Here is a 22,336-nt window from a genome sequence, read left to right as displayed (position 1 = left end):
GTGAAGCAAAGGGTTGAGTTATGTTTTCCCATGTTCCGATCATCAAAAGATCCATGGACTATGCACACGAAAATTGGCAAAACTGGGGGTTTACCCACTCCGGGGATCATTTGACCTTTAAAATGGGCTGGTTTGCCCTTCTGGACCAACCGGCTCCATAACTAATGTCTTGATGGACATCCACAAATTTTTTTGTAAAAATAATGTTGAAAATCCGGATCATCGAAAGATCCCTGGACTATGCACACGAAAATCAGCAAAATGAAGGGTTTAGATGCTCCAGTGCTCATTTGACCTTGAAAATGTGCCGATTTGTCGGTCGAGACCAAATGACTCCATAGCTAAGGTATTGACGGACGTCCATGAAAAATATCAGCTAAAAAGACATCGGAAATCCGGATCACTAAATGATCCATGGACTATAGAATACAAAAATGGCCCAAACATGGGGTTTATCTACTCAGGGGATTGTTTGACCTTGAAAATGGGTCGATTTACAAATTTAGACCAACCGACTCCATAGCAAAGGTCTTGATGAAAGTCTTGTAATTTTTTTTTAAAATGACATTGGAAATTCAAATCACCAAAAGATCCATGGACTATAGCACACGAAAATCGGTAAAACTGGGGTTTACCCGCTTTGGGGATCGTTTGACCTTTAAAACGAGCCGATTTAACCATCTGGACCAACAAAGGCAATAGTTACGATCTTGACGGACGTCCATGAAATATTTTGATAAAAATGACATAGGCAATCCGGATCACCATAAGATTCATGTACTATAGCATACGAAAATATGCAAAATGGTTGTTTAACCACTCCGGGGATCATTTGACCTTGAAAATTTGCCTATTTTTCTGTCGTGACCAATCGGCACCATAATAAGGACTTGATCGACGTCCATGAATAATTTCTACAAAAATGACGTTGGAAATCCGGATCACTAAAAGATCCATGGACTATAACACACAAAAATTGATAAAACAGGGGGGTTTACCCGCTCCGGGGATCGTTTGACCTTGTAAATTGGCCAGTTTGGCTGTCGGGACCAATCGAATCCATAACTAAGGTGTTGACGGACGTCCACAAAATTTTTGACAAAAATGACGTCGGAAATTCGGATCAGCAATATATTCATGGACTATAACATAAGAAAATCGGCAAAACGGGGGGTTTACCCGCTCTAGGGCTCGTTTGACCTTGAAAATGGGTCGGCTTGCCCGTCGGGAACAACCAGCTCTATAACTTAGGTCTTGATGGTCAGCCACAAAATATTTCGGCAAAAATGAGGTTGGAAATAAGGATCAGCAAAAGATCCATGGACTATAGAACACAAAAATCTGCATAATGGTGGTTTACCCGCTCCGAGGATTGTTTGACCTTGAATAATTAGAATGTTTTCCCGTAGGGACCAACTGGCTCCATAGCTAAGGTCATAATGAACGTCCAAGAAAATATTTGGCTTAGATGACATCAGAAATCCGGATCACCAAAAGATCCATAGACTTTAGCACATGAAATTGGCAAAACGGGGGTTTACCCACTACGGGGATCATTTGACCTTGAAAATGGGCCGGCTTGACCTTCGGGCCAGCCAACTCCGTAGCTAAGGTCTTGACGAACGTCGACGAAACATTTCTGCACAAATGAAGTCAGAAATTCGGATCACCAAAATATCCATGGACTATAACACACAAAAATCTGCAAAATGGTGGTTTTCCCACTCCGGGAATCCTTTGACCTTGAAAATTGGCCTGTTTAGCCATCGGGACCAATCGACCCCATAGCTAAGGTTTTGATGGACGTCCACGAAATATTTTGGCAAAAATGACGTCAGTAATCCGGATCACCAAAAGATCCATGGACTACAGCACACGAAAATTGGCAAAACGGGGGGTTTACCCACTCCGGGGATCGTTTTACTTTGGAAATGGGCCGGTTTACCCGATGGGACCAACCGGCTCCATAGCTAAAGTCTTGACGGACGCTAATGAAAAATTTTGGCTAAAATGACATCGAAAATCTGGATCACCAAAAGATCCATGGACTATAGCACACGAAAATCGGCAAAACGGGGGGTTTACCCACTCCGGGGATCGTTTTACTTTGGAAATGGGCCGGTTTGCCAGTCGAGACCAACCGGCTCCATAGCTAAGGTCTTGACGGATATCCGCGAAAATTTTGTGCAAAAAATGATGTTAGAAATCTGGATCACCAAAATACCCATGGACTATAGTACACGAAAATCGGCAGAACAGGGGCTTTACCTGCTCTGGGTCGTTTAACCTAGAGAATGGTTTGTTTTTGCCCGACGGGACAAACCAATTCCATAGCTAAGGTATTGACGGATGTCCACAAAATTTTTTGTACAAATGATGTCAGAAAGTTGGATCACCAAAAGATCCATGGACTATTGCACACGAAAATTGGCAAAACGGGGGATTTACCCGCTTCGGGGATCGTTTAACCTTTAAAATGGGCCGGTTTGACTGTCTGGACCAATAGGCTCAATAGCTAAGGTCTTGACGAACGTCCACGAAATATTTCATGAAAAATGACGTCGAAAATTAGGATCACCAAAAGATCCATGGACTATAGCGCATGAAAATCTGCAAAACGGTTGTTCATGAAAAATTAGCCTGTTTTTCCGTCGGGACCAACCGGCACCATCAATATGGTCTTGACGGACGTCCATAAAATTTTTGGCAAAAATGACGTCGTGAATCTGGATCACTAAAAGATCCATCGACTATTGTAACACACGAATATTACCAAAATAGGGGGGTTTACCGGCCCTAGGGATCGTTTGACATTGAAAAGGGGCCGGTTTGGCCGTCGGGACCAACATGATCCATAAGAAAGGTCTTGACGAATGTCCACAAAAAATTTCGGCAAAAATGACGTCGGAAATCCGGATCAGCAAAATATTCATGGACTATAGCACATCAAAATCGGTAAAACAGGGTTTTACCCGTTCTGGGGTCATTTGACCTTCAGAATGGGCCGATTTTCCCGTCGGGACGAACCAGCTCCATATTTAAGTTGTTGATGGACGTCCACAATTTTTTTTTCTAAAATGACGTCAGATATCCGGATCACCAAAAGATCCATGGACAATAACACACGAAAATTGGCAAAACGGGGGGTTTACCCACTCTAGGGATCATTTCACCTTGAAAATGAGCAGGTTTACACGTATGGACCAACCGACTCAATATCCAAAGTCTTCATGGAAGTCCACGAAAATATTTGGCAAAAGTGATGACGGAAATCTTGATCACCAAAAGATCTATGGACTATATCATACGAAAATCAGCAAAACGGGGGGTTTTCCCGCTCTGTGGTTTGTTTGACCTTGACAATGGGCTGATTTGCTCGCTGTGATCAACCGGCTTCATAGCTAAGGTTTTGACAGACTTCCACGAAAATTTATGGCAAAAGTGACGTCGAAAATCTTGATCACCAAAAAAGATCCATGGACTATTGCACACGAAAATCAATAAAACGGGGATTTACCCACTCCGGGGTTCATTTGGCCTTGAAAATGAGCCGATTTTCCCATCAGGACCAATCGGCTCCATCGCTAAGGTCTTTACAGACGTCTACGAAATATTTCGAAAAAAATGACGTCGAAAATCTGGATCACCAAAAAATCCAAGGACTATTGCACACGAAAATCAGCAAAACGGGGGGTTTACCCGCTTCGAGGTTTATTTGACCTTGAAAATGAGCCGGTTTTCCCATCGGGACCAACCGGCTCCATAGCGAAGGTCTTGATGGACGTCCACGAAATATTTCGACAAAAATGACGTCGAATATCTGGATCACCAAAAGATCCATGGACTATAGCACTCGAAAATTGACAAAATAGGGGGTTTACCCTCTCTGCGGCTTGGACCTTTAAATTGGGTTGGTTTAACCATCGGGACAAACCAGACCCAAAGCTAAAGTCTTGACGGACGTCTATGAAAATTTTTGGCAAAAATGATGTCGGAAATCCGGATCACCAAATGATCCATGGACAATAGCCAACGAAAAATCGGCAAAACGGGGGGTTTACCCGCTCCGGGGTTAGTTTGACCTTGAAAATGGGCCAGTTTGTCCATCTGGACCAACAGGTTCAATAGTTAAGGTTTTGATGGACGACCACAAAAAAATTTGTCAAAACAGACGCCGAAACTTCAGATCACCAAAAAATCCAAGTACTATAGCATACGAAAATCGGCCAAACGGGGGTTTTACTTGCTCCGGGGCTTGTTTGAGCTTGAAAATGGGCTGGTTTACCAGTCGAGATCAACTGGTTCCATAGCTAAGGTCTTGACGGATGTCCACGAAAAGGTTAAGCAAAAATGACATTTGAAATCTGGATCATCAAAAGATCCATGGATTATGCACATGAAAATTGGCAAAACAGGGGATTTACCCGCTCCGGGGATCATTTGACCTTTAAAATGGGCCAATTTGCCCATTTGGAACAACCAACTCTATACTTAATGTCTTGATGGACATCCACAAAATTTTTTGATAAAAATGACGTCGTAAATCCGGATCACCAAAAGATCCTTGCACTATAGCAAACGAAAATCGTCAAAATGGGGGGTTTACACGCTCAGGTGCTCGTTTGACCTTGAAAATGGGCCAGTTTGCCAGTCGAGACCAATCGACTCCATATCTAAGGTACTGACGGACGTCCATGTAAAACTTTCAACAAAAAGGACGTCGGAAATCCGGATCACTAAAAGATCCATGGACTATAGCACACAAAATTTGTCAAAACATAGGGTTAATCCAATCCGAGGTATGTTTGACCTTGAAAATGGGTCGGTTTACCCTTTGGGACCAACCGACTCCATAGCTAAGGTCTTCACGGATGTCCAGGAAATTTTTTGTAAAAATGACGTCGTAAATTAGGATCACCAAAAGATCCATGGACTATAGCACACGAAAATCAGCAAAACGAGAGGTTTATCCACTCTGGGATCGTTTGACCTTTAAAACGGGCCGGTTTGCCCGTCTAGACCAACATGCTCAGTAGTTAAGGTCTTGACATGTCCACGAAATATTTCGGCAAAAATGACGTAGGAAATCAGGATCACCAAAAGATCCATGTACTATAGTATACTAAAATCTGCAAAATGGTTGTTTACCCGCTCCGGGGATCATTTGACCTTGAAAATTAGCATGTTTCCCCATCGTGACCAACCGGCACCATAGATAATGTCTTGACATACGTCGATGAAAAATTTCGACAAAAATGATGTCGGAAATATGGATCACTAAAAGACCCATGGATTATAGCACACGAAAATTGGTAAAACATGGGGGTTTACCCGCTCCGGGGATCGTTTGACCTTGAAAATGGGCTGGTTTGGCCGTCGGGACCAACCGAATTCATGGCTAACGTGTTGACGGACATCCACGAAAATTTTGGCAAAAATGACGTCGGAAATTTGGATCAGCAAAATATTCATGGACTATAGCACAAGAAAATCGGTAAAACAGGGGGTTTACCCGCTCTGGGCTCGTTTGACCTATAAAATGGCCGGCTTGCCCATCGGGTCCAACCAGCTCTATATCTCAGGTCTTGACGGTCGTCCATGAAATATTTCGGCCAAAATGACGTTGGAAATGAGGATCACCAAAAGATCCATGGACTATAGCACACAAAAATCTGCAAAATGGTGGTTTACCCGCTCCAGGAATCGTTTGACCTTGAAAATTGGCCTGTTTTTCCGTCGGGACCAACAGGCTCCATAGTTAAGGTCTTGATGGACATCTAAGTAAATTTTTCTGCTCAAATGACATCAGAAAATGCCCAAATCTGCAAAACGATTGTTTACCCGCTCTAGGGATCATTTAACCTTGAAAATGGGCCAGTTTGACCGTTGGGCCAACCAATTCCATAGCTAAGGTCTTGACGGATGTCCACGAAACATTTTTGCAAAAATGAAGTCAGAAATCCGTATCACCAAATGATCCGTGGACTCTAGCACACGAAAATTGGCAAAACGGGGGGTTTACCCACTACGGGGCTCATTTGACCTTTAAAATGGGCCGATTTAACCGTTGGGCCAACAAACTCCATAGCTAAGGTCTTGACGGACGTCCACGAAACATTACTGCAAAAATGAGTCGAAAATTTGGATCACCAAAAGATCCATGGAGTATGCATATGAAAATCGACAAAACGGGGGTTTACCCGCACCGTGGCTCATTTAACCTTGAAAATGGGCTGGTTTATCCGTCGGGACTAACCAGTTCAATAGCTAAGGTCTTGACAGACGTCCATGAAATTTTTTGGCCAAACTGACGTCAGAAATCCAGATTAGCAAAAGATCCATGGACTATAACACACGAAAATTGGCAAAACGGGGGGTTTACCCACTTCGGGGATCATTTGACCTTGGAAATGAGCAAGTTTACCCATATGGACCAACCGACTCCATAGCTAAGGTCTTTATGGAAGTCCACGAAAAATTTTGGCAAAAATGCCGATGGAAATCTGAATCATCAAAAGATCCATGGACTATAGCATACGAAAATCGACAAAACGGGCGGTTTACCCGCTCTGTGGCTCGTTTGACCTTGATAATGGGCTGGTTTGCTCGTTGTGACCAATCGGCTCCATAGCTAAGGTTTTGACAAATGTCTTCGAAAATTATTGGTAAAAATGACATCAGAAATTATGATCACTAAGAGATCCAAGACTATTGCACACGAAAATTAGGAAAACAAGGTGTTTACCTGCTGTGGGGTTCATTTGACCTTAAAAATTAGTCGGTTTTCCCATCAGGACAAATCGGCTGCATAGTGAAGTTCTTGACGGATGTACATGAAATATTTTGGTAAAAATGACGTCAGAAATCTGGATCACCAAAACGTCCATGGACTATAATACACGAAAATTGGCAAAATAGGGGATTTAACCGCTCCGGGGATTATTTGACCTTTAAAATGGGCTAGTTTGCCCGTCTGGAACAACTGGCTCCATAACTAAGGTCTTGTTGGACGTCCATAAAAAAATTCGGCAAAAAATCACATCAAAAATCTTGATCAACAAAAGATCCTTGGAATATAGCACACGAAAATGGTAAAATGGGGAGTTTACACGCTCCAGTGTTCGTCTAACCTTGAAAATGGGCCGGTTTGCCGGTCAGGACCAACCGGCTCCATAGCTCCAGGTCTTGACGGACGTCCATGAAAAATTTCAATAAAATGACATCAGAAATCTGGATCACTAAAAGATCCATGGACTATATCACACGAAAATCGGCAGAACAGGGGGTATACTTGCTTCGAGGCTCGTTTGACCTTAAAAATGGGCCGGTTTACCTGATGGGACCAACTGGCTCCATAGCTAAGTTTTTGACAGACGCCAACGAAAAATGTTGGCTAAAATAACGTCGAAAATCCAGATCACCAAAAGATCCATGGATTATAGCACACGAAAATCGGCAAAACAGGGGGTTTACCCGCTCTGAGGATCGATTGACATTGAAAATGGGGTGGATTACCAATCGGCTCCTTAGCTAAAGTCATGACGGACGTCCATGAAATTTTTTGTCAAAAGTGACATAAAAAATCATGATCACCAAAAGATCCATAGACTATAGCACACGAACATCGGCAAAACCAAGGGTTTACTCGCTCCGGGGCTCATTTGACCTTGAAAATGGGTTGGTTTGCCTGTCCGGACCAACCGTCTCCATATCTAAGGCCTTGACGGACGTCCATAAAAATTTTCGGCAATAATGAGGTCGGAAATCTGGATCACCAAAAGATCCATGGAATATAGCACACGAAAATTGGCAAAATAGGGGGTTTAAACGCTTCGGGGTATGTTTGAACTTGGAAATGGGGCGGTTTGCCAGTCGGGACCAACTGGCTCCATAGATAAGGTGTTGACAGATATCTGTGAAAAATTTGCACAAAAATTGACGTCAGAAATTTGGATCACCAAAAGATCCAAAGACTATAGTACACAAAAGTTTGCAAAACGGGAGGTTTACCTGCTCTGGCGGTCGTTTAACCTTGATAACGGGAAACAAGTTCGCAACGCGGAGGTGTTCCCACAAGTTTCTGGAAATTAAATTTTGAGGCAGAGGACTCCGCGACGCGGACCAAACTTTTGGTCCTTGGTGGAGCTAGTCTGCGACGCGGATATGCTCCCTCCATCCACATTTTCCAAGTTGCCTTGGTAGCTTATTTGGCCAAGGGTTGGAGTCCTCCTTGGGGACCCTTAGGTTGGTCCCGGGGAGTCGTTCCCGGACGTTTTGACCCTAAATACATTTATTAAAACACTAGGGTCACCTCCACTGATTTTAGACTCAAAACAACACATAAAAACATGATCAACATACTAGAACACACCAACACGTAAAAGACTAGTTTCCGAACGTCTTGGTTCCCTTGACCTTTGACTTCCAAACTCTTTAAAACTGACTAAAAATGCTATTCTTCATTATTTTAACAAGTTATTAATACATAAAATCCATGTGAGGCTCTACTTTATCGTAATTCATTTTGAGGGTTGTTACAATATCCCCCACTTAGGAACTTCCGTCCTCGAATGACACTTAAAATACTTCCGAGAACTTAATGACCCAACTAGTAGCTCAAAACAAGCAAGTAATATCATTACTACAGCACACATCAAGGAGGAAACATCAACTCCACATAAAAGCATTACAACAAGACTTTCATGCAATTCAAGGAAGTAGGAATAACATCTACCACTCAATATGCACAAAACTTTACCATTTCTCATTTCTTTGGAGGAACTCTCTTCTCCATAGCATATCATGCTCATTACAACATTTATAGGCTCACCATCAAATTTCTCTCAAGAGCAAAATCATGTAACATCCATATCACATCAAGGCATGCTCAACTAGGCATCTCATGGAGCAATTTAAACAATTCTTCATAAATGCATATAAATCATGAGGGACATAATCAAGAAAACTCATTAATTTATTCAAACAAGAATTCAACTAAAATATGCACATCATAAGGAGAATATGGATACTCAATTCACATAGGACTCTAACATGCAACATGCTACTAAGAACTCTTTGTTTCAAGCTTGAATTAGAATAGAAGGAAACGATAAGGATATTAACAACCTTACTACTCAACTCATCATCCCCCACATAGGGTAAACCCACCTAAGGTTATCATCAAACAACAAAGAAAATTGACTAACCTTTATTTGTTCCCTTATCCTTGTTAGCTTGAAGCATATAGAAACGGTTCCTCTTAGGAGCATTTGAATTCGGGCCATCATGAGCAACTTGATCGGTCTCTTTCCCTTTTGCCTTAAGTGTTGGGCAATCTATCATCCTATTACCCTTAATCCCACATCCAAACCATCCATCCGTGCCAGAAAGACACTTGCCCAAATGTTGCTTTCCACAGGTAGCACACCTAGGCCTCTCAAAAGTAGAACCACCTTCATTCCCTCTTTGAGGTTTAGGGTTAGACACCCTATCATTGTTGACCATTGAAGAATCTTAGTTATAGAACCTCTTCTTAGACCTAGATCGGTTTTGTTCATCTGGCCTAGCCCTCTCATATCTCTATTCATCTTCCTAAGTTTCGTCTCCTCAAGTTGTTGGGCATAAACCATAAGCCTAGAGATATCCATATCATGATGGAGCATGGCCGTACGACAATCTTCTTCAACCAAACCGGAAACCCCCATCACAAACTTATTCATTCTAGCCCTAGAATTTGCCACCAAGGTAGGACCATATTTAGAGAGTTGGGTAAACTTGAGAGAGTATTCCTTCACACTCATATTCCCTTGACTTAGGTTCATGAACTCAACCAACTTTTGTTCCCTCAACTCTAAGGGGAAAAACCTATCAAGAAAGGTCGTCTTAAACACTCCCCAATCTATTGGGTCAGGCACTATAGGTCTCTCATCCCTCCATTGCTCAAACCACATTGAGCTACATCCTTGAGTTGGTAGGAAGCCAACTCCGCCTTCTCCCTAGGAGTCACTCCCATTGCATCGACAATCTTAAACACCTCATCTTTAAAGTTTTGTGGGTCCTCATATATCTTAGAACCCAAGAAGGTAGGAGGATTCATCCTTGTGAAATTCCTTAACCTTGAGGCCATAGTACTCTCAATAGCTTTCACCCTAGGCTTCACATCTCTATTTGCTTGAGTAGTCATGGCACGGGCCAGGGAGAGAAAAGCCTCCCTAATCTCCCCATTAGTCATATCCGGGGGAACCACCAAAACCACATTCTCTTGCCCACCTAAATGAGCTTGGCCACCTCGCACTCCTTGGGGAGGAACTCCCCCATCATCTACCTCCTCTTCCATTCTCCTCCAATTAGCCCTCGTATGTATATACTATAAATACAAGAGACGAATTAGGTAAAGGACACTTATAGACTAAACTCTAAGGCACGATATCAAGAATAATGAAAGAAAGTGAAACTTCTATCGTACTATAGCCTCTCACTCATAGATGTGTCGCGACTCACACTGATGAACAAGACTCTACTAGACATGGGTTTCGAGACTTTGAACCTACAAGTAATCTTTAAATCCTTATGCTCTGATACCAAGTTTGTAACGACCTGAGAGCAACCCCTAGCCGTTACATGCGTATTCGACCTCTCGGAGGTCTTATACAAGCCTTAGCATTCATTCATCGCATAGATCATTAATATTAGTAAGAATTTAAAACTTTTATTCAATAAATCCATAAGACTTCAAGAGTCATCAACATTTGAAAACACCAATACACAAGCGGAACTACTAAGTCTCTTTAGCCAATCTTAGACAAGAACTTAAAACGTACTAAGGGACACGACCCTTTACAAATGAAATGAAACTTAAGTGTCTATTACAATGACTAAGAAACTTCTAAACATAGTCCTCGAATCTTGAGGACATACCAAAGACTTTGGAAGAGTGAAGCAATCCAAGCAACTCCAAAGAACAATCTCCTCCTAGTTACCACAACCTACACTTGTAGTAAAATTGAAGAAATGGGTTAGTACAACACACGTACTAAGTATAAGGATATTCACAACATGCTATAAAGGACATTTTTGAGGAAGTTATGCTTTCATGCCATTTTGATAAAATCTCATGGACATCAACATAATAGGCACCTTACAAGTCACAACCAACAATACAAAGTCATATGCTTCACAATACCTCATAAACATACACAACCCATTTACCTTTACCTTCTTGCCTTGGACCTCCACCTTAAATATCCATTAAGCAATATCTTTGTGCAATGCATGGCCAACGTCCCATACCATCACCAACACTAAGGCACCACCTTAAGGTCACACAAAGTGCACTTACCATACATACCTCAATCTTCACCAATTAAACACATAAAACATATAAGCACATAAGCCAACAAGTCATTTCATAAAGCTAGAACACCCATCAAATGTCATCCCAAGACTCACCTAAGTAAGACATAGTGAAGAAGCCCATGCTACCTCTCCATACCACACTCAAGTGATCCTTAAGGCTACACAAGACAAGCTCCNTAAGACATAGTGAAGAAGCCCATGCTACCTCTCCATACCACACTCAAGTGATCCTTAAGGCTACACAAGACAAGCTCCATTCAAATCTCAACATAAATCGTTGATTCAACTTAATGCATTTAGACTACTTCATTTACTAATGACATAAGATCATCACATACATTCAATTCAACATAAGCACTTACATTCAATTCATTATGACTCACTTTCACATTAGCATGCTCAAAAACCAACGCTTTCATTAATTAGCCCAATAAGACTCATTCATTCATTATCATTACTAAGACACACCAAGATCTCCCTTAATTGTCTACTTGTGCAATGTCTAGATGATGTCCCATTCCACCACCTATCCTAAGTAGTACACCCTTAAGAGACCCTAGTTCATTCATTCATTAGTATGGGGGAAGAGCCTTAACCGACATAGACCACGGAGCTTGACACGAAATCTCAGTACTACCCTTACCGGATGAGGGATCCCCACTTGCCTAAGGTAGGGTCATTCTTTTAGCCTTTACGTGGTAGATACCACTTGCTAGTCCTATGTGGGCACATAGTTAAGGGATAGAAGGATTGCTTCTAAGTACCCACATCTCAACTAACGAAGGGGCACCCATCTTAAGGGTTGCTACTAATATTCACATCTTAACTTACGAAGGAGTATCCACCCACCTTCATATCCTCTCAGTGCTAGACATTACACCCCCACGGAGTTAGGACATTGATTTCATTCATTCATTTAAGGATAAGGATTGCTACTAAGTACTCTCATCTCAACTCACGAAGGAGTACTCATCCTAACACAACATTCATTCATTTAGGGATAAGGATTTCTACTATGTTTTCTCATCTTAACTCACGAAGGAATACCCATCCTAACCCTCATTCATTCATTAAGGAAGCTCTTGGATTCAAAGATGAGAAAACCTTTTATATAGGAACCCCATTCATTTAAGGAGTACTTTATGAGACTATCCTTACAATAGACCCAACTTTATTTTATTAGCATTAACTCCCATTCTTTTCATTCATTCTTACATTCTTTCATTCATTCTTTACTAGGTGTGAGAGTAGGTAAACATAGTCTACCCTAACCTCTCCTTCATTATAAGTCATTCAAAGAAGACAACAACCAATCATAACACATAAAGTCTCTACAAAAGGTCACATTTCATGCTCTTAAACCATACACAAATGCACATCATTTCACTTTACCTTCACATAATCAACATTACTCAAAACAACAATCATCCAACTTTGCCTACAAGACCATGATCACAACATGCTTATAAAGTAAACACCTCCCCACTTTCAAAGGGATCAAACCTCACAATTCTGACATCTACTACATATATATAATAATAGAATCAAAAAGTCTATTCACAACTTTATTATCATCATAAACCTTAGGTCACAATTGCCCATTCAAGGCCAACATCCAATATAACACAATTGCCCATTCAAGGCCAACATCCAATATAACACAATTGACCATCAATTCCTCATAATCCAATATAGAACAATACATAAATCAATAGACCATAACAATCTACCCATTAATATCACATTATTAGCTCATAATGAATAGACCCACTTTAGATGCAAAATTAGGGTTTAAAGATATGCAAGGGTTCATGCAGTTTTTGTCCTTAAAATGATCAATATTAACATAAAACATCATTTGAAATACTTTCATGCAAGAACCCACGCTTATAATTGAAATTGGGGTTTTTTAGTGTTTTTGAAAAATATTGAAATCTCTTTGATTTGGCTCTATGATTGAAAGGAGAATCAAAGATAAAATCCCCATACCTTTACGATTAATTTCCTAGGATTTTGAAGGAGAAATCAGTAGGAACCTATCCCCTAGCTTGAAGCTTCAAAGATGTCTTCCATAGAGTTCCAGAGAGAGTTTATTTGAGAGGGAAGGTTCAATTGGAATAATGAGGTCCCACTCTAGGTTTTGGGGTTTTATCCACTTAAAATACCCTAAAATAGGTAGAATAACCATTTATAATAATTCTCCAAAGTACCCAAACTACCCCTCACTTAGTTGGATCTTTTTAAACAAGTCAAACTTGAGTTTTATTTTCAGAGATTTCATCGGGAAACAAGTTCGCGATGCGGAGGTGTTCCTACAAGTTTCTGGAAATTAAATTTCGAGGCAGAGGAGTTCGCGACTCATCCGCGACGCGGACCAAACTTTTGGTCCTTGGTGGAGCTAGTCCGCGACGTGGACATGCTCCCTGCTCCCTCCATGCACAGTTTGCAAGTTGCCTTGACAGCTTGTTTGGCCAAGGGTTGGGGTCCTCCTTGGGGATCCGTAGCGTGGTCCTAGGGAGTCGTACCTGGACGTTTTGACCCTAACTACATTTATTAAGACACTAGGGCCACCTCCACTGATTTTAGACTCCAAACAACACATAAAAACATGAACAACATACTGGCTATTCTTCATTATTTTTACAAGTTATTAATGCATAAACCCCATGTGAGGCTCTACTTTATCCTACTTCATTTTGAGGGTTGTTACAACGAAAATCGGCAAAACGAGGAGTTTACCTGCTCTGGGTCGTATAACCTTGTAAATGGGCCGATTTACCCCTTGGGACCAACCGGTTTAGTAGCTAAGGTCAAGACGGATGTCCACGATTTTTTTGTAAAAATGACGTCGAAAATTCAGATCACCAAAAGATCCAAAGGACTATGGCACACGAAAATTGGCAAAACGCGTGGTTTACCCGTTCTAGGGATTGTTTTGCCTTTAAGATTGACAGTTTGCCCATCTGGACCAATAGGTTCAATAGCTAAGGTTTTGATGGACTTCCACGAAATATTTTGGAAAAAATCACGTTGGAAATCAAGATCACCAAAAGATTCGTGGAGTATAGGACACGAAAATTTGCAAAACAGTTGTTTACCCGCTTCGGGGATTATTTAACCTTGAAAATTGGCCTATTTTTCCGTCAGGACGAACCGGCACCATAATAAGGTCTTGACGAACATCCATAAAAAATTTCAACAAAAATGACGTCGAAAATACAGATCACTACACTATCCATGGACTATACCATACGAAAATTGGCAAAACAGGGAGGTTTACCCGCTCCGGGGATCGTTTGACCTTGAAAATGGGCCGGTTTGGCCGTCGAGACCAACTGGATGCATAGCTATGGTGTAGATAGACGTCCACAAAAATTTTGACAAAAATGATGTCATATTTTTGGATCCGCAAAATATTCATGAACTTATAGCACACGAAAATTGACAAAATGGGGGATTTACCCAGTTCGGGATTCGTTTGACCTTGAAAATGGGCCTGTTTAAAAGTTGGGACCAACCGGCTACATAGCTAAGGTCTTGACGGATGTCCACGAAATTTTTTGGCAAAAATGACGTTGGAAATCCAGATCACCAAAAGATCCATGGACTATATCCCACGTAAATCAGTAAACGGGGGGTTTACTAGTTTCGGGACTCATTTGACACTGAAAATTGGTTGGTTTACCCATCGGGACCAACTGGATCCATAACTAAGGTCTTTATGGATGTCCATGAAAAAGTTCGGCAAAAATGACATCGAAACTCAGGATCAACAAAAGATCCACGGACTATAGCACACGAAAATCTGCAAAATGGTTGTTTACCCTCTCCGGGGATCATTTGACCTTGAATTTTGGCCTATTTTTTTGTCGGGACCAATCGGCACCATAGATAAGGTCTTGACGGACGTCCATGAAATATTTTGGCAAAAATAACGTTAGACATCTGGATCACTGAAAGATCCATGGACTATGACACACGAAAATCGGCAAAGCAGGGAGGTTTACCCGCTCCGAGGATCGTTTGACCTTGAAAATGGGCCGATTTGATCGTCGAGAATAACTGGATATATAGCTAAGGTCTTGACGGACGTACAAAAATTCGGCAAAACTGACGTCAAAAATCTGGATAAGTAAAATATTCATGGACTATAGCACACAAATATCGACAAAGCGGGAGGTTTACCTTCTCGAGGGCTCGTTTGACCTTAAAAATAGGTCAGTTTTCCCGTTAGGACCAACTATCTCTATAGCTAAGGTCTTGACAGACGTCCACGAAATATTTCGGCAAAAATGACATCCGAAATCAGGATCACCAAAAGATCCATGGACTATGGCACACGAAAATCTGCAAAGTGGTTGTTCACCTGCTCCGGGGATCGTGTGACCTTAAAAATTGGCCTGTTTCCCCATTGGGACCAACTAGCTCCATAGCTAAGGTCTTGATGGACGTCCACGAAAATGTTCGGCTAAAATGACGACAAAAATCTGGATCACCAAAAGATCCATGGACTATGCACATGAAAATTTGCAATACAGGGGGTGTACCCACTCCGGGGATCGTTTGACCTTGAAAATGAGCAGGTTTACCCGTAGGAACCAACGGATTCCATATCTAAGTCCTTGATGGAAGTCCACGAAAATATTTGGCAAAAATGACGACGAAAATCTGGATCACCAAAAGATCCATGGACTATATCATACGAAAATGGGCAAAACGGGGGGTTTACCTGCTCCGTGGCTCGTTTGACCTTGACAACTGGCTCCATAGCTAAGGTTTAGACGGACTTCCACGAAAGATTATTGTAAAAATGACATCGAAAATCCTAATCACCAAAATATCCGTGGACTAATGCACACGAAAATTAGCAAAACGGGGGGTTTACGTACTCCGAGGTTCATTTGACCTTGAAAATGAGCCAATTTTCCTGTCGAGACCAACCGGCTCCAAAACAAAGGTCTTGACGGACGTCCACAAAAAATTTCGGCAAAAATGACGTCAGAAATCTGGATCACCAAAAGATCCATGGCTTATAGTAGATGAAAATTGACAAAATAGGTGGTTTACCTTTTTGGGGATTGTTTGACCTTGAAATTGGGCCGGTTTACCTGTCGGGACCAATCAGCTCTATAGCTAAGGTCTTGACGGATGTCCACAAAAAATATCGACAAAAATGACGTCGTAATTTTGTATCACCAAAAGAGCCATGGACTATATCACATGAAAATCGGCAAATGGGGGGCTTACCCGCTCCGAGGATCATTTGACACTGAAAATGGGCTGGTTTACCCGTCGGGACAAATCGGCTCAATAGATAAGGTCTTAACAGACGTCGATGAAAAATTTCGGCAAAAATGAAGTCTAAAAATAAGATCACCAATATATCCATGGATTATAGCACACAAAAATCGGCAAAACGAGGGGTTTACCCTCTCTGGAATCGTTTGACCTTGAAAATGGGCTGGTTTTCCACCGGGACCAACCAGCTCTCTATCTAAGGTATTGACAGACATCCACAAAATATTTCGGCAAAAATGGCATCGCAAATCAGGATCACCAAAATATCCATGGACTATAGAACACGAAAATCTGCAAAATGGTGGTTTACCCGCTCCGGGGATCGTGTGACCTTCAAAATTGGCATGTTTTCCCATTGGGACCAACCGGCTCCATAGATAAGGTCTTGACGAACATCCACGGAAATTTTTGGCTAAAATGACGTCAGAAATCCAAATCACCAAATGATCCATGGACAATAGCACACGAAAATTTGAAAAACAGGGGGTTTACCCTCTTCGAGGATCGTTTGACCTTGAAAATGAGCAGGTTTACCCGTAGGAACCAATCGACTCCATAGCTAAGGTCATGATGGAAGTCCACGAAAAAAATTGGCAAACATGACCGCGAAAATTTGGATCACCAAAAGATCGATGGACTATACCATACGAAAATTGGCTAAACGGGGGGTTTACCTGCTCTGTGGCTCGTTTGACGTTGACAATCGACTCCATACTAAGGTTTTGACGGACTTCCACGAAAGTTTATGGCAAAAATGACGTTGGAAATTCGGATCACCAAAAGATCCATGGACTATTGCACACAAAAATCAGCAAAACGGGGGAGGGGGTTTACCTGCTACGGGGTTCATTTGACCGTGAAAATGAGCCGGTTTTCCCGTCGGGACCAACCGGCTCCAAAGCTAAGGTCCTGACGAATATCCACAAAAAATTTCATCAAAAATGACGTCGAAAATCTGGATCATCAAAAGATCCATGTACTATAGCATACGAAAATCGGTAAAATAGGGGTTTTATCTGCTCCGAGGATCGTTTGACCCTGAAAATGGGCCGGTTTACTTGTCGGGACCAGCCGGTTCCATAGCTAAGGTCTTGAACGACGTCCACGAAAAGGTTCAGCAAAAATGACATTTGAAATCCGAATCATCAAAACATCCAAGGACTATTGCACACGACAATTGGCAATATGAGGGGTTTACCCGCTCCAGGGATTATTTAACTTTTAAAGTGGGTCGGTTTGCCCGTCTAGACCAATCGGCTCCATAATAAGGTCTTGACGGATGTCCACAATTTTTTTTTGCAAAAATGACATCGGAAATCTGGATCACTAACAAATCCTTAGACTATAACACACGAAAATTTAGAAAATGGGGGGTTTACACGCTTCTGGGGTGGTTTGACCTTGATAATGGGCTAGTTTGGCGGTCAGGACCAACTGGCTCCATACCTAAGGTCGTTACGGACATTCACAAAAAATTACAGCAAAAATGATGTCAGAAATCTGGAGCACCAAAAGATCCATGGACTATAGCACAAAAAAATTGGCAAAACGGGGGGTTTATCCTCTTCGGGGTATGTTTGACCTTGAAAATGGGCTGGTTTGCCAGTCGGGACTAACCTGCTCCATAGCTAAGGTCTTGACAGATAACAACTATAAATTTGTGCAAAAAATGATGTCGGAAATCTAGATTACCAAAAGATCCATTAACTATAACACACGAAAATTAGCAAAACAGAGGGTTTACCCGCTCCGAGGCACGTTTGACATTGAAAATGGGCTGGTTTACCCGTTGCAACCACTCGGCTCCATATCTAAGGTCTTGACGGACGTCCATGAAAAAATTCGGCAAAAATGACATAGGAAATTAGGATCACCGAAAGATCCAGGGACTATAGGACAAGAAAATCGGCAAAACGGCGGTTTACCCGATCTGGGGCTCGTCTGACCTTGAAAATAAGGCGGTTTGCCTGTCGGGACCAATCGGCTCCATAGCTAAAGTCTTGACGGACGTGCGCAAAAAATTACAGCAAAAATGATGTCAGAAATCCGGAGCACCAAAAGATCCATGGACTATAGCACAAGAAAATTGGCAAAACAGGGGGTTTATCCGTTTTGGGGTATGTTTGACCTTTAAAATGGGCTGGTTTGCCAGTCGGGACCAACCTGCTCCATAGCTAAGGTCTTGACGGATATCAACTATAAATTTGTGCAAAAAATGACGTCAGAAATCTAGATCACCAAAAAATCAGCAAAACATGGGGTTTACCTGCTTCGAGGTTCATATGACAATGAAAATGGGCCGGTTTGCCCGTCTGGACCAACCGGTTCCATAACTAAGGTCTTGATGGATATCCACGTAATTTTTTGTAAAAATGACGTCGGATATTCGGATCACCAGAAGATCCATTGACTATATCACATAAAAATCAGCAAAACAGGGGGTTTACTCGCTCCGAGGATAATTTCACCTTGAAAATGAGCCGGTAAATGTCCACGAAAACTGTGGTAAGAACAACGTCAGAAATCTGGATCTCCAAATGATCCAGGACTATAGCACACGAAAATCGGTAAAATGGGGGGTGGGGTTTTCCCACTACAGGGCTTATTTGACCTTAAAATGGGACGGTTTGATAATCGAGACCAACCAGCTTCGTAGCTAAGGTCTTGACGGACGTGTATGAAAAATTTCGGCAAATATGACATTGGAAAGACGGATCAGCAATAGATCCAGGAATTATAGCACACAAAAAGTGGCAAAATGGGGTTTTACCTGCTCCGGGGATCGTTTGACCTTGAAAATGGGTCGGTTTTCCCGTCAGGACTAACCTGCTCCATAACTAAAGTCTTGATGTATCCCACGAACATTTCGGCAATAATGATGTCAGAAATCTGGATCACCAAAAGATACATGGACTATAGCACACGAAAATTGGCAATACGGAGGTTTAACCGCACTGGGGATCCTTTAACCTTGAAAATTGGCTTGTTTCCCAATCGGAACCAATCGTTCCCATAGCAAAGGTGGTTATGGACGTTCATGAAAATTTTTAGCAAAAATGACGTTAGAAATCTGAATCATCAAAAGATCCATGAACTATAACACACAAAAATCAGGAAAAATGGGGGATTACCAGCTCCGTGACTCGTTTGACCTTAAGAATGGGCCGATTTACTCATCGTGAGCACCGGCTCCATAGCTAAGGTTTGGCGGATGTCCACAAAAATTTTGGCAAAAATGACATCTGAAATCCGAATCACCAAAAGATCCATGGAATATAGCACACAAAAATGGGCAAAACAAGGGGGTTTACCTGTTCTGGGGATCACTTGACCTTGAAAATGGGCCTGTTTTCCCATTGGGACTAATCGGCTCCATAGCTAAGGTCTTGATGAACGTCCATGCAAAATTTTGGCGAAAATGACGTCGAAAATCTGGATCACCAAAAGATCCATTGATATACCACACGAAAATTGGTAAAATGGGGTGTTTACCCAATCCGAGTCTTGTTTGACCTTGAAAATGGGCCTATTTTCCCGTTGAAACCAATCGGCTCCATAGCTAAGGTCTTGACGGATGTCCACGAAATTTTTTGGCAAAAAGACATCAAAAATTCGTATCACCAAAAGATCCATTGACTATAGCACACGAAAATTGGCAAAACGGGGTGTTTACCAGATCCGAGTCTCGTTTGACCTTGAAAATGGGCCGTCTTTCCCGTCGAGACCAGCCGGCTCCAAAGCTAAGGTCTTGACGAATGTGCACGAAAAATTTGGCAAAAATGACATCGGAAATCTAGATCACCAAAAGATCCATGGACTATAGCACAAGAGAATCAAAAAAAACATGGACCCCATTTTGGCGATTTTTGTGTGCTAGTCCATGGATCTTTTGGTGATCAAGATTTCCGGAGTCATTTTTGTTGAAATTTTTTGTGGGCGTCCGTCAAGACTTTAGCTATGGAGTCGATTGGTTCTGATGGGTAAACCTCCCATTTTCAAAGTCAAACGAGCCACAGAGCGGGTAAACTCCCAATTTTGATGATTTTTGTGTGCTATAGTCCAAGGATCTTTTGGTGATCCACATTTTTGACGTTATTTTTGCCAAATTTTTTCGTGGACTTCCATCAAGACCTTAGCTATGGAGCCGGTTGGTCCATATGGTAAAACCGGCTCATTTCGTTGGTCTGCCATATTCTGTAAGGTCGTTGTAGCCAGGAGAGAGTTTAGACCTGTTGATGGTGGTCCCGTAGCTAAGATGACTCTGTGAAAAGAACTATTGTAAATCCAAGAGAACCTCCCTTAGAAACTCCGTTTGGATTTCTGATATGTATTTTAATATATTTATATACTTGCTAGAATGTTGTTTATTATTATTATACTTATTAGTATAAATTTTATTCTGTAAGTCCATTACACAGTATTTTTAAATCATATGGAAAATAACCAAAATATTTTGAATAGTATAAACCTATCTTCACAATCTACAAAGATTGCTAAATTAGAAAATGATTTACAAAACTGGAGTATACCAGAAGAACCTTTCAAAAAGATTTACCACTTAGGTAACTTTAGTTATCTTACTCGTCGTAATATTAAGACTTGTGAGTCCACTATTGCTATTAATAATTCTCTAGAAATTATTCGTCTTCTTAAAGATAATGATATAAATCATTATAAATCTGATTACAACTATTTGCATATTAGTTTAGTGCAAGTTTTCCTTAAGCCTCTCTTTAGAAAAGGTCTTGATATTCCTGTTTGCGTCATCCTTCGAGATGGCAGGTTTTTGAATTTTGATGATTCTATGTTAGGAGTTTTGCAGAGTAATCTTGCTGATTGGCCAGTTTACTTTAACTACTATCCTAACTTCTCTGTTGACATTAATGATCCTAATGTCATGGATTCTTTGACACTCAATGTCAAAACCAAAAATTTAAACAGCAAAATCAATACTCGTGAAATAACTATTATTTACCGAGTTTATTATCATCTCATGAAAACTCACCTTGCTCCTAAAGCTCGTCATGAGAGTATAAAGGGTGAGACTATGCTTATGGAAGCCAACCATGAACATAGTTCCATCTTTATTCCTCGAACTTCACAATGGAAAGATATACTCTCCAGTAATGATTGGCTCTTTGAGAAATAACTCAACCCTTTGCTTCATACTCTGAAAGATCTCAGATCGAATGAGTTATTCAGTTTCCAGATGGGTCTATAGAACTCAAATTCTTAGACAATCCGGTAAGAAGATATTCTTCGAATCGAAGGTCATCCTGGTTCCCTTTTACTTCGTGTCCCTCAAGACCCGTTCCCAGGCCACCTTCTTCTTCAAAAACCCCAAAGGAAGCAGAAGCAGATGATGATGAGATCATTTCTATTGCTGACAATAGTAAAGGTAAAGTCATAGGAGTAGACTTTTTAGGTAACATACCCAAAGTATTTTACCGAGATATTCCAGGTAGCCCTACTGCAAGTGAAATGGAGCCTCCCAAGGAAAAGCCATCTTGGTTGATCGGAATGATTAAGGTAAATAAAACCTTTGAACCCGATCCAAACATCCTGCAGGAACAATGGACTCAACCTGACAATCAAGTAAAGAGAAAATGGCATGTTTCTTCTTATACTCTTAAGCAAAGAGAATCCTTTAGAGATTTATGGATAATAGACATGAGAAGAATTG

The sequence above is a fragment of the Solanum stenotomum genome, chromosome 11 (genome assembly GCF_019186545.1).
Source record: "Solanum stenotomum isolate F172 chromosome 11, ASM1918654v1, whole genome shotgun sequence".
NCBI lineage: Eukaryota > Viridiplantae > Streptophyta > Magnoliopsida > Solanales > Solanaceae > Solanum > Solanum stenotomum.
The sequence above is the reverse complement of the archived record's forward strand: the minus strand, read 5'-3'. Positions refer to the sequence as shown.